At 46.0% G+C, this 14,208-nt stretch overlaps 1 protein-coding gene across 4 annotated transcripts in view; it reads left to right on the top strand.

Annotated features, from left to right (window-relative positions):
- The first annotated feature begins 219 nt into the window (after positions 1-219).
- The window catches only part of LRRC2 (leucine rich repeat containing 2), a 51,726-nt gene continuing 37,737 nt past the window's right edge, over positions 220-14,208 (top strand). For 3 of the 4 annotated variants that reach the window (XM_003309769.6, XM_054681716.2, XM_063806757.1), the window contains exon 1: positions 220-587. The gene's annotated coding sequence lies outside the window, so the exon portion shown is untranslated. Of the gene's footprint in view, positions 588-652; positions 714-14,208 lie in introns of those variants that run through there. The other variant, XM_054681717.2, reaches the window with a different exon arrangement.

The raw sequence follows: 14,208 nt of genomic DNA, 5'->3' as shown, positions 1-14,208 counted from the left end.
CTAAAGAGAACCTAAACTCACATACATTTTAGGATATTAAAAAGATAAAATGTAACGGTGAAATTGAGACCTTCGATGTCTGCTGCTTCCAACATAGAAAACACCTTTGCATTCCCTTGGTCATATGGCTTTCAAAGCCTGCGTCTGGCTGGGTTCCCAGCTTAGCGTGCTGAGCACTCGGAACCCGCTCCCTTCCATTCCACACCCTCCGGGATCTCCATTGTGAAAATGTCTGGCCCTGGGTAGGAGGCTGCAGATAGTCCCTGGGCCGGGGCTCGCGCTGGCCGGCTGCAGCGCGCAGGGTGCCAAGCCCTCCCCTACGAAGTCTGTTTTGTCTCAGGCTGGGCTGAGTCACATAGACTAGATAGATAGTTGATTTAGCACATGTCCTCCAGATCATATTATCCGCCTACAAATATAGCCTGTTAGCGCACAGGCACGGGAGGCTTCTTCCGGCTCGGCCGTGCTGCTCAGCGGGTGTAAACAGCCTCTGCGGTGTAAACAGCCTCTGCGGTGTAAACAGCCTCTGCGGTGTAAACAGCCGCGGCGGGCAGGCCAGGACTGTCAGTGCCCGCCCCTCGGGGCAGGTAAGCGCTGGGCGTCCGAGGTGGCCGGCGGGGCGGGAGCGGGGGCCTTGCGCTCCCCGTGGGAGGACGCGGGCGGATGGCCGGTGCCCCGGACGCTCAGTTGTTTAATCCTTCCTCTGTGCCTTGGTGAGCTGCAATCTGCCGGAGCGACAGGGGTAAACGTCCCTAACCGGACAGCGGCTGGGGCTTAGGCATCGACCGGTATCTGAGGTCCAGGACTATGGTGGGATGGCGAGAAAGGAGAGAGCGTGGGGAGGCAGGGGTCCCCGCGAGTGAATCTTGCTCCGGCTTAGCAGTTTCCCTGCGCGTACTGCTCCGGCGCCCAAGGCTGAGCCCAAAGCTTTCTGGTCCAAAGCGCTGTCCAGGGGAGATAAATCAACTTTGTTTGTGTCCTGAATGGTATGATTGACACATGGCCCTGGCGGGGAAGTCTTTTCTTCCAGCGTCTCACGCCCCCTGGCTTGGGGTGGGGACAGGCCTGAGGCAAGGGCGGAAAGTGACTGGAGACCCAGAGGAGGAGGAATTGTCTGGCTTGTTAGCGGCTCTGCCCTGTTGCTAGCTCTTCTGCTGGACCAAACCCTCTCCCAGAACTCAGGGACTGGGGGGTTCACCCATTATTCACCCAAAGAACCTCTGCTAATCATGCCAGGTGGAGGAAAAACCCTCGGATGCTTACCTACCTCTTGTTTTTGTCTTACATTTAATTGGTGACAGGGATTCTTAGTTTCTTTTCTTTTTTCTTTAAATGATTGAACTTTTTTTTGACCTTACTAGGTGCCAGGTACTGTCTTAAGCTCTTGACACAATGATCCTACATGATGTTCTCGCCAACCTGTGAGCTCAGTGCTGTTTGCTCCATCACGTCCACATGAGAACATCAGGCTCAGAGAGGTTAGGCCATGTTCTCAGGGACATGTGGCCAGAGAGTGGGTAGGCAGGGCTCCAGCCCAGGCAACTTGGCCTCGGAACTGCCCTCTTAATCTCGTCTGGACCCTCTGCCTCCCCTGGCTGGATTTTCTAGCTTAACAAATTACAATAAAATTAATCAGATGTCCCCAGGGAAACTCTGATCATGTGGCATAAATGTCATTTAATTCAGGATTTGGCTGACTATACTGACCTTACTTGACTATTTAGCTCCTATTTATCCCCGTTTCTATCAGAAAACTCACTGCGTTCATTCCAACCCTGGTGTCCAGGCAGTGGCCTTATGTGAGGATGTAATGGAATTTGTGAGTCACCAAAGCTCCTTGGTTGTCATATTATTGCCCATTGTATCTTGGTGCCCCCAGAAATTCCCATGGGTTACAGTAGTTCTCTTGGATACAGCAAGGCTGATGATAGAGGTTTTCCTTACATTGATGACACACCTGGAAGGGTGCTTTGGAGGGCTGGGAGCTGGGCAGCCTGGGGTGGAGGGGTCCTGGGAGTTCTGAGGGGCAGGTGTGGAGGAGAGAGCCTCTCTCTGCATGGCTGGTTCAGGTGACCTCTGGCATCAGCTCCGTCCTCCTCTCCTGCTCCATCCCTTGCTCCTGTCCCCCTCCCAGCCTCCCAGTGGGAGTGCCAAGAATGGCTTGCCACCTGCATGATGAGGTGAGTCTCCTCCCAGACTTTGTTGAGTCTCCTCCCAAACTCCCCCAGATCCTTCTTAGGATGCTCTGAGAGGTTAACCCTGCACCCACTCCACACCTCCTACCCAGCAACTCAGTGTAATTTGACAAGAAGGGAGAGGACTAGGTGACCGGAAAACCCCCCCTCCCCCTGGCATATGACTTCTGAGTGGAGACTAGTGCCCTGGTGCCAGGGGACATGTTTTTCCAGTCATGCCCTCTGGCTCTGGAAAGTGGATGGCTCTGTAAAGTGGATGGCTCTGTAAAGTGGTTCTGATATAACTGGGTTGGGGAGGGGGGTGTGGAAAGTTACTCAGCCAAACCTGCCCTGTTAGCCCTTTCCCCTTCCTCAAGGTCCCTGCAGGACTCTCCCAACCCCTCCCCCACCCTTTCTCTTTTGGCTTCTACAGGGGTTGGTTCAGCCTCTGTTGTCTAATGAACATGCTGCGCTCAAATATATCCTTTGATGCTCTCCCCTCTAGATTGGGAACTTGGAGTCATGGACAAGGCTTCTGTCTTTCTGCATTTAATGAGTGTCCATAAATGTCACTTAGGGTTCCTAGGCATTGAAAAACAGAAATACACACTAAGTACACTGGCTCAGTACACACGGTTTCTGTGTTGAGGTTCAGAAGCAGGAGACTGGCATCTGTAGCCCTTGGACTACTCAAAACCCCCTCATTTGATGGCCATAGCACACCTCTGTCTGCAGGGGCTTGGACAAGGTGATGGAGAGGCCCCTCCAGTTCCCATTGTATGCTACAGTATGACCTGCTCAGCTGAACTCCTGGGGGACAGTCTGTGAACCCAAGTCTGGGGACTCCCAAGTGGCTGCTCCTGTCAGTAAACTGTGGCTCGTCTATGGCTTGGTCCATGGATAGACAAAATATAATGAATCAAATACTTTAACTTGCACGAAGTATTGTGATGCAAATAAACAGTAGACTGAGAAATAAAATAACAGGCGGGTTTACTTTAGATGAGGAGGCTGGGAAAGCCAGACAGGAGAAAACATTTAAGGTGGGTTCCAAGGGTGTGGGGAGGAAGCCATGTGACTTGGGGAGAAATGCTCTAGGCTGAGGGAGCAGTGTGTGCTGAGCTCTGAGGGGGAAGAGGCGTGGGGTGGATAAGCACAGAGGAGGGGAGCAGGAGGGGTGAGGTGGGATGGGCTGGCCGAGGGCAGACCATGCCAGGGGCTCACTGCCTCTGTGGAAAGCTGGGATCTCATTCTCATTTCAGAGGCAGCCCTTGGGGAGATTTGTGCCAGGTGGTGGCATGATCTAGTTCTCATTGGAAAGTGACTCTCACTATTGAGTAGAAGATGGTTTGGATGGGGTTGAGTGGGAAGCCAGGAGACCAATTAGGAGGCCTTTCCCCAACTGAGGCAAGGCGTGACACTAGTTGGTGGTGAGAAATGCATGCCCTCTAAGACGTAGGTGATAACTGGAGGTGTGGATGAATGTGTGTGTGTGTGCATGCACGTGTGTGTGTGCATACTATCTGCATAGTGGGTGGGCAGAGTGAGGAAACGAAGCAAAAGAAGTGACTTCTGGCTGAGTACAGTGGCTCATACCTGTAATCCCAGCACTTTGGGATGCCGAGGCGGGCAGATCACCTGAGGTCAGGAGTTTGAGACCAGCCTGTTCAACATGGTGAAACCCTATCTCTACTAAAAATACAAAAATTAGCCGGATATGGTGGCTTTTGCCTGTAATCCCAGCTACTCAGGAGGCTGAGGAAGAATTGCTTGAACCCAGGAAGTGAAGTTTGCAGTGAGCTGAGATTGTGCCACTGCACTCCAGCCTGGGTGACAGAGTGAGACTTCATCTCAAAAAAAAAAAAAAAAAAAAGAAGTAACTTCTAGATCTTCTAGATTATGATGGAGTCATTCCTGAGGTGTGGAATTAAGGGAGGCCTAGGATGGACAAACTCTAAAGGAGCAAGTTTGGAGAACATCATGTTTCTTTGAGATATGTGTGAGACATCCAAGTGCATATTCAAGGAGGCAGCTGAACATGCACACCAGATGGCACCAGAAGTTAAGACTGATTTTTAAAGTGTCTTTTATAAAAATCCACTGTCTTGGTTATTTATTGCTGCATAACAGTTTATTCTAAACTGTTAGTTTAGAATAACACACATTTATTATCTCACAGTTTCTGAGAGTCAGAAATCCAGGGCAGTTTAGCTGAGTGTTTCTGGCTTATGGTCTCATGAAGTTGTGGTCAAGATGTCCACAGGGGCTGCCGTCATCTGAAGGCTTGACTGGGGCTGGAGGATCTGCTTTTAAGACAGCCCCCTCTCATGGCTGTTGACAGGAGGCCTCAGTTCCTCTCCTTGTGAAGCTTTTCCACAAGGCTGCTTGAGCATCATCATGACATGGCAGCTGACTTCCTAGAGTGAGTGATCTGACAGAGAGTGAAGACCTAGTCTCAGAAGCCACACACCATTACTTTCACCACATTCTAGTCATTAGAAGTGAGTCACTAAGTCTAGCCCATGCTCAAGGGGGGAGGAATTAAGTTCTACCTTTTTAAAGGGAAGAATGTGAAAGACTTTGTGGATATAGTTTAAAACCATCACATCCACCAAAGCAAAATATTTTACATTTTATTGTCCACTAAAGCTAGGATCAGTAAACTATAACCTGCAGGCCTGACACCTGTTTACATATGGAATGTGGGCACTGCTGGAGCATCTGGGGACCAAGCTGGGGTATTTTCTTCTGTTTCTATTCCCCCACTGCTCTCAGCTCCTGTCCACCTGGCCAGCTGTACCTTGCTGCAGCCCAGGGCCCACCCTGGTTGCCATCTACACATTGGAGACTCTATTGTTAGCAACCAAGCAATGGAATCTCAGTTCAGGAGCTGGTGACTGAGTAGGTCACCTTGCCTCCAGCCAGCTGTCCAACTTGTGATGACTGGAGGAGAGAAGGACACACAGGCACCTGTCTGGGTGATACTGGGGCAGAGAAAGAAATGGACTGCAGCAGGCTCACTCCCCGGCCCCTTCCCCTGTCAACCTCTCCCCTGTCTTTTTGTTCTTTTGAGACCCAGGCTGGAGTGCATTGATGTAATCTCAGCTCACTGCAACATCTGCCTCCCAGGCCCAAGTGATCCTCTCACATCAGCCTCCTTAGTAGCTGGGACCACAGATGCATGCCACCACCTGGCTATTTTATTTATTCATTTTATTTTTTATTTTTGGTAGAGACAGGGTTTTGCCATGTTGCCCAGGCTGCTCTCAAACTCCTGAGCTTAAGCAATCCACCCACCTCAGCCTCCCAAAGTGCTGTGATTACAGGTGGGAGCCACTGCACCCAGCCACCCTGCCCCTTTTTCACCATACCTACTAGGCCTTTCCCTCTTGGGCTAGTCCCTCTTGTTCTGAGAATGTTTTTGGCAAGCAGCAGCTGGACATGAAACATGCTAACTACTCCGGATGGTTCCTTGGAGGCAAGCAGGGAGAGGCTCGCCAGAGGGTTCTCCTTTGTTATGTAAACGCCTACATATATCTTCAATTTTGCTTATTGGCCTGGGAAACCTCTATTATTTACCATCAAGTTTTCTCAGCCCTGCACTAAAGCAAAAGACTTTCCAGGCATTATTTTCCTTAATCCAACCTTTGAGAGTGTGCTGATGGTTAACATTTTCACTCAGGAGCTGGAACACTAAGTGTCTGGGAGTCCTTGGACTGGAGAGGAACATGGCTGATGACACTTTGTGGCCCCAGTGTTCTTTCCTTTACAGTGAGAGATGCCACAGTTCTCCTTCTGTCTCATCATTGCAGGTGTTTTCTTCTCTGGAAGATGCTCTGTGACTGTGGACAGTGTAGCCCAAATCGAGGGAGGCTTGTTGTCATAATTCTGCTACAACCACACAAACCAGACCCACAGCAGGGAACCGGAATCAGATGCTGTCTTGGAACCATGACACTTTGCTGTCAAATTCAACGAGGGTCCAGGCTGAAGCTTTACACTTAGGCTGCTTTGTAGAATCTACTTCGTTGTAAAGTTTCCTATAAGAGGATATTGCTTTGTTTGTATTGAGGGTCTCTTGACTGGATCCCGTAGAGGTTAATTTTTCCCTTTTCTGTGTTGGGGTAGCATATGATGATGACATTTCTATAGTCCTAGAGAAAGTTAATGCTTAGGACATTGCATTCTATGTCTTTGCCTGAAAGATTGTGTTGACTAGAGTTTATTTTACAAAGAAGAGATTAGCTTTGTAAATTTGTGAGGAGATCTCTCCCCTGAGCTGCTGGGGGACTGGCACCTGTGTCTGTCCCTGACAACTGTGTCCTATGGGCTCCCCAATGTGGTTTCTCCCCTGGATGCAGGGTCTCCTCCTTACCCTGGACTGACACATGGACTCTCATTTGAAACTACTTTCTCAGTCTCAGAACCCACCCATGAACTACTACCTTCTAGGTTAAGGTAAAATTTGTCCAGTTGTCTAGAGAGGTCTGGACTTATCTCTGTCCTACATGGGATGCCAAGGGCTGGGCTGGACCTGGCACTTAGGATCTTGTATGTCATAGCTTCCCAGCACCTCTGGACATCACATGTAAATCTCTAGCAAATGTGGTCATCACCTACTGTTCTTAGTCTCCAGTTTTCATTATACATGTTTGCAAACAAAACTTCATCTTATAGGCAAGATGCTGATTTACATCCTGGCACATTCAACGCCCCCTTAATTGTATAAGAGAACTTCTTTTCCTGCTTTTTAAAAACACAGGGAAAATGGTGAACATGGTTAGATGACAGACAGAATATGCTCTTTCCCACCAAAATACCGAGAGTAGTAATGACTTATAACTACTTAAAAATATGTCAGGGCCTTTGGTAATTAAATTTCATAATTCCAGGAATTTATCAAAGATGATTAAGCCATTTTTTGTTGACATGATCAAATATTTAGAACACAAAGACATTAAGAAGAGACCATTCCTCTAAGATGGGAACTAGAATTACATTTCTCTAAGTTAATACATAGAAATTCATAAGCAATGATTTTAAAAATGTAGGGGCAGTTAATGTACAGCTCTGGCTACTTGCCAAGGGCTAACTGGCCTGAGGAAATGAAAGAACCTCAACAACAGAGTCTGTGATGTGTCTGGTTGATCTAGAGAACACGAGCCCTGTGTGTAGGGAGTAATTCTTCCAGCTTCAGTTACTGTGGCTGGCTGGGCTGCCCACACTGCTCAAATACAGTTAACTTTACTTTGGCTTTTTGGTTTATGTGTAGACTTGGGATCTGTGCACAGATTTCCTCAAAAAAACTAGGCTGACTGATTCTCTTATTAATGTTTCTTCACCACTGGCTGTGGACTTTGATCTTTATTTTCAGGATGATGCGTAGCGTTCCTTTATGGAGACTTTTAAGTCGAAAGCCAAAGCCTTAATTAAGATCTTCGCAGGTTAGATACTCCTGAGCTGAAGATAACAGAGTAAGAAAAGTGGTAAAAGAAAAATTAAATGCACTTCTTTTACCTATCATTTTTATGGTAGACATTTGAAATTTACCCTTTCAGTGATTTTGAAATATGCAATATTTATTATTGACTATAGTCGCCCTGCTATGCAATAGATTTCAAAACATTCCTCCTACCTATCTGAAACTTTGTACCCTTTGACCGGTAACTCCCCATTCCCTTCCTCCCCGGCCCCAACCTCTTTCTACACTCTACTTCTACGAGTTCAACTTTTTTAGATTTCACATAAAGTGGGACATGCAGAGAACCTTCCTTTTCTGATTGGAGGAGCTATAGCCCAAAAGAGTGGAGTAAACCGTCACGCTTTCTTTCTCTCTTAAATCTTCGCTGCTTGGCCGCGACTGTGGGTGCAGTTGTAGGAAGTGCAAGGCAGAGCAGGGTAACTACAACACCAAGTTTTTGGCCAGAGGACCGAAAAAGGGAGCCCAGCGATCAGGAAAGGAGCAGGGAGATCACAGAGAGGGAGGAATTTGGAGGAAACAGCTCCGTAAGTTTGTTCCTGGGCTCCTCCCCGAGCTGCGCATGCGTGGATCAGACCCTAACCAGCACTCCAAAGAAGTTAGACCTGAACACTGGGATAGACCTTCAGCCAAGCCGTAGACTGGCCACTGGGTGGCGCACACGGAACATAGCTGAATAGCACCACGAAAACTGAAAACTGACCTGACATGGGGCTCACACCCCACAGAAGGCAGGTTGGAATTTGAGGTCAGAACTCAACCAAATTGGTTACCCACGGTGTCAGTTATCAACTTACTGCTTCTCAGCTTTGAATGCGCCACTCGATAAATATACCCTGTGTTATACAATGGCATTCCTTTAAATATTGGCCCTTTAAAGTGAGCGCAGTGCTATGCTTTCTCAGTAGAAGGCACTGGAGGGGCAAGGTAGTAGGAAGAGACTTCCTGCCTTTTTTTTGGCGTGAGCTGGGGATCAGCAGTGTGCATGTGAGAATATCCATCGGAACTTGCCCCAAGCATGGGCTCAGAACAGTCCCTTTGCGACTTTGCATCCTTGGCCTTGCAGTCACCTTTCTACAGCTCTCTTGAGCCAGAACACAGAGCCCTTGTGCAGCCCACGTGCTCTGAAGAACTCCTGCCTGTGCTTGTATTTCGACTTTCTTCGCAAGCCTGCATATTACCTGCACACAGCTGCCTGTGCCCCTGAGGGTCACATGCCAACCTGCCATGCCTTCTGCAAGTGCCTGTGTGGTCCACACACTCTGAAGGCCATCTGGACTCCCATCACATGCCCATGCCACCAGTTGCTGATTAGCCATCCCTACCTGCACTTGAGGGGTTCTCCTATTAGTTACCCAGCAACTCCAGACTATCCTGCCCAAACCAGAGGACTTACCTGCTATCTGATTGGCTGAACCCCTTCCAAGTTGGCCCTTCCTTGGATACGCTCCCTCAGCCCTGGGGTATGAATGGAAAGACAGAAAAATATCAACAAAGAAACAGAAGATATAAAGAACTAATTGGAAATTTTAGAAATAAAAAGACAATAATTGAAATAAAATACTGGATAGGCTCACAACATAATGGAGATGGCATAGGGAAGAGCTAGGAAACTTGAAGTAGATTACTGGGTTTCATGTGCGTCTGTGTGAAGAGACCACCAAACAGGCTTTGTGTGAGCAATAAAGCTTTTAATCACCTTGGTGCAGGCAGGCTGAGTCCGAAAAGAGAGTCAGCGAAGGGAGATAGGGATGAGGCCGTTTTATAAGATTTGGGTAGGTAAAGGAAAATTACAGTCAAAGGGGGTTTGTTCTCTGGCGGGCAGGAGTGGGGGTCGCAAGGTGCTCAGTGGGGGAGTTTTTGAGCCAGGATGAGCCAGGAAAAGGGACTTTCACAAGGTAATGTCATCACTTAAGGCAAGGACCGGCCATTTTCACTTCTTTTGTGGTGGAATGTCATCAGTTAAGGCAAGGACCGGCCATTTACACTTCTTTTGTGGTGGAGTGTCATCAGTTAAGGCGGGGCAGGGCATTTTCACTTCTTTTGTGATTCTTCAGTTACTTCAGGCCATCTTGGCATATACGTGCAAGTCACAGGGGATTCGATGGCTTGGCTTGGGCTCAGAGGCCTGACACCGGGTATTACCAATCTGAAACAAAAAATAGAAGAACAGATTTATCTGAAATGAACAAGCCCTCAAGAATCTATGGAACAATACTGAAAAGTCTAATATTTGTGTCCTCAGAATTCCAGAAGGAGAGAAGAAAGAGTGTAATGCAGAAAAAATTTTCAAGAAATAATGGCTGGGACTGGGCGCGATGGCTCACGCCTGTAATCCTAGCACTTTGGGAGGCTGAGGCGGGTGGATCACAAGGTCAGAAATTCGAGACCAGCCTGATCAACATGGTGAAACCCTGTCTCTACTAAAAATACAAAAATTAGCTGGGTGTGGTGGCACGTGCCTGTAATTCCAGCTACTCGGGAGGCTGAGGCAGGAGAATTGCTTGAACCCGGGAGGCTGAGGTTGCAGTTAGTGGAGATCACGCCACTGCACTCCAGCTTGGGCGACAGAGCGAGACTCTGTCTCAAAAAAAAAAAAAAAGAAATAATGACTGAAAAATCCCCAAATTTGTCAAAAGATATAAATCAAGTGATTAAAAAAGCTAAACAAATCTAAATCAGGATAATCCCACCCAAAATCCGTGCCCAGATAATTAACCTGAAGAAACCCAAAGACGAAAAAATTTTGCCAGGTGCAGTGGCTCATGCCTGTCATCCCAGCATTTTGGGAGGTTGAGGTGGGGGAATCACTTGTGCCCAGGAGTTTGAGACCAGCCTGGGCAACATAGTGAGACCTCATCGCTGCAAAAATATTTTTTTAAAAAAATTAGCCAGATATGGTGGTGCATCCCTGTGTTTCCAGCTACCTGAGAGGCTGAGATGGGAGGATTGTTTGAGCCTAGGAGGTTGAGGCTGCAGTGAGTTGTGATGGCATCACTGCACTCCAGCCTGGGTGACAGAGTGAGATCTTGTCTCTGGAAGGGGGAAAGAAAAAAAAAAGAAAGTAGCAAGAGAAAAATGATGCATCTCCTATAGGAAAGTGTGATTCAAATTATTTCAGATTGCTAATCAGAAACTGTGGATGCCAAAAGAAAGTGGCACAACATTCTAAAGGTGCTGATTAATAAAAAAGAAAAGATTGCTTTCAAATTCTATATCCAGCAAAAATAGTATTTATGAATGGAGGTAAGAAAAAGACATCCTCAATTGAAGGAAACCAGAATATGTCAGTATATTTTCTCTAAAATAATTGTTAAGGCAAGTTTTTAGATAGAAGGGAAATGATAACAGATGTAAACTTGAACAGCAGGAAGGAAGGAACAGGAACATATAAATATCAAGATTAATATAATGGACTAGTTTTCTCCTCAGGAGTTCTTTAAATTTGATGATTGGAAGCCAAAAATATAACATTGATTGACATAATACATAAGACAACTGCAACATAAAGGTGGGAATGTAGGAGGACCTATATGGTGGTAAGATTTTTACATCTCACTTGAAGTGGTAACATACTGTTTCTAAGTGGACTATGAAAAAGTAAGTATGTATAATAATTCTTAGGGCAACCATAAAACAAGAGAAAAAAACTACCCAAAGAGACGTAGTAAAATATATAATAGAGAAACTAAAATGGAATTCTAAAAAATGTTCAGAGAAAAGAAGGCAGGAAAGTGTAAAATAGGAAAACAAAAGAGGGATCAAATAGAAAAAAAGTAATAAAATTACAGATTTAAATCCAAATATACAAGTAAGTGTATTAAATATAAATGGCATACATACATCAATTAAAAGACAGAGATAGTCAGAATTGGTTAAATAAATGATCCAGCAATAGTCTGTCTACAAAATCTCACATCAACTATAAGCATATAGTTAGGATAATATAAAATGATGGAATCAAGAAAGTGAAAAGCAACTCACAAAATGGAAGAAACTTTGTGCAAATTATATGCGTGGTAAAGGACCTGTATCTAGAACATATAAAGTACTATTGCAACTTAACGATAAATAAAAAGACCAATTAACCCAATTAAAAAAGGGGAAAGGATCTGAATAGACATTTCTCCAAAGAAGATCTATAAATGCCTAACAAGCATATGAAAATATGCTCAACATCATCAGCCATCAGGAAAATGCATATCAAAACAGCAAGATACCTCTTCACACCTACTAGGATGGCTATAATAAAAAAGACAGTTAATAACAAGTGTTAGTGAGGATGTGGAGAGACAGGAATCTTCATACACTGCTGGTGGGAATGTAAAATGATGTAGCTGCTTTGCAAAACAGTCTGACAGTTCACAGAAAGGTTAACTATAGAGTTATCATATAATCTAACAATTCTCCTTTATATTTACCAAGGATAAGACAACAAATGTACACACAAAAACTTGTGCATCATTTTAACTTTTGTCAAAAATCTCCTTTAGGTAAAACAATTCTTCTTCTTCTTCTTTTTTTTTTTTTTAAGACAGAGTCTTGCTCTGTCTCCCAGACTGGAGTGCACTGGTACGATCTCGGCTCACTGCAACCTCCGCCTCCCAGGTTCAAGCAATTCTGCCTCAGCCTCCCGAGTGGCTGGGACTACAGGTGCGCACCACCATGCCCGGCTAATTTTTGTAATTTTTAATAGAGATGGGGTTTCACCATATTGGCCAGGGTGGTCTGGAATTCCTGACCTCATGATCTGCCCACCTCTGCCTCCCAAAGTACTGGGATTACAGGCGTGAGCCACTGCACCTGGCCTCCTTTAGGTAAAACAATTCTAAAGGAGGCAAAGGCAGTCTCAGGCTGGGCAGACTGTCTCATGCCAATAATCCCAGCACTTTGGGAGGCCTAGGTGGGTGGATTGCTTGAGCCCAGGAGTTTGAGACCAGTCTGGGCAACATAGTGGGACCACCATCTCTACAAAAAATACAAAAATTATCTGGGCATAGTGGCGCATGTCTGTAGTCCCAGCTACTTGGGAGGTGGAGGTAGGAGGAATGCTTGAGCCTGGGAGGTTGAGGCTGCAGTGAACCATGATGGTGTCATTGCATTCTAGCCTGAGCAACAGAGTGAGACCCTGTCTCAGGAAAAAAACAACAACAAAAAAACAACAACAACAACCAATGAAACAACAACAACAACAACAAACAAAGGCAGTCTCAGACATCAGAAATCAAAGGAAAGAAGGAAATAAATTAGGTCAGCATTGTCAGCTCTTTAGAGTAAAATTATATACGTTCATATTTTCAGCTGTACAAACATAAGCCAGTTCTCCCACTCTTATTGGCAAGCCATTTATAGGGAGCACATTCTTGAGTCAGAAGATTATATATTTTGGCCAGGCATGATGGCTTGTGCCTGTGATCCCAGCACTATGGGAGACTGAGGCAGGAGGATCACTTGAGCCCCGGAGTTCAAGACCAGCCTGGGTGACATAGCGAGGCCCTGCTTCTACAAAAAATTGAAAAATTCACCAAGTGTGGTGACGCAGGACTGTGGTCCCAGCTACATGGGAGGCTGAGATGGGAGGATCCCCTGAGCCCAGGAGGTTGAGGGACTACAGACATGCGCCACTATGCCCAGATCCAGGTGCAATGAGCAGTGATTGCACCTGGATCACTGCCCTCCAGCCTAGGGAACAGGTAATACCCTGTCTGAAAGAAAAAGAAAAAGAAGATTAAATATTTGGCTTCATATCCATGACTGCTATTTAGAAGTGTCTGAAATTGGAGGAGAAAGTATTCACCAGCTCTACTATTTAGCAACTGACAATCTGTGTTTGTGCAAATCAGGACATGGATTTAGCAAGACTTTGCTGCTGCAGTTAGGGAATTTCAAAACAATATCTAGAAAGTTACTTTACTTAGATAAGGGACATAAGTATAACTTAGTGGAATGGACACTGAAAGGTACTTTTCTGTCCTGATAATTTTTTTTTTTTTGCAATGATCAAATAATTACTTAAAACAAAAAGTAGGCCGGGCACGGTGGCTCACGCCTGTAATCCCAGCACTTTGGGAGGCCGAGGCAGGCAGATCACGAGGTCAGGAGATCGAGACCATCCTGGCTAACACGGTGAAACCCCGTCTCTACTGAAAATACAAAAAATTAGCCGGGCGTGGTGGCGGGCACCTGTAATCCCAGCTACTTGGGAGGCTGAGGCAGGAGAATGGCGTGAACCCAGGAGGCGGAGCTTGCAGTGAGCAGAGATCGCGCCACTGCACTCCAGCCTGGGCGAAAGAGCGAGACTCTGTCTCAAAAAAAAAAAAAACAAAAAAAAACACACAAAAACAAAAAGTAAATGTAAAGTAGGAAAATAAAAGAGAGCTCATTTAGTGTCCTGAGAGTGAAGCAATATCTTTTATTTACTCATTCATTCATTCACTCACTCATGCATTCCACAAATATTTATGGAGGGCCTACCATGTGCAAAGCACTATGCTAGGTGCCAGGGATATAGACATAAAGTTTTGGTGGGCCTCTCATGTTTCATTTGGTGACACT

This window comes from Pan troglodytes, chromosome 2 (assembly GCF_028858775.2).
Source record: "Pan troglodytes isolate AG18354 chromosome 2, NHGRI_mPanTro3-v2.0_pri, whole genome shotgun sequence".
Classification (NCBI taxonomy): Eukaryota; Metazoa; Chordata; class Mammalia; order Primates; family Hominidae; genus Pan; species Pan troglodytes.
Note: the sequence above shows the minus strand (reverse complement) of the source record. Positions and strands in the feature narration are given on the sequence as shown.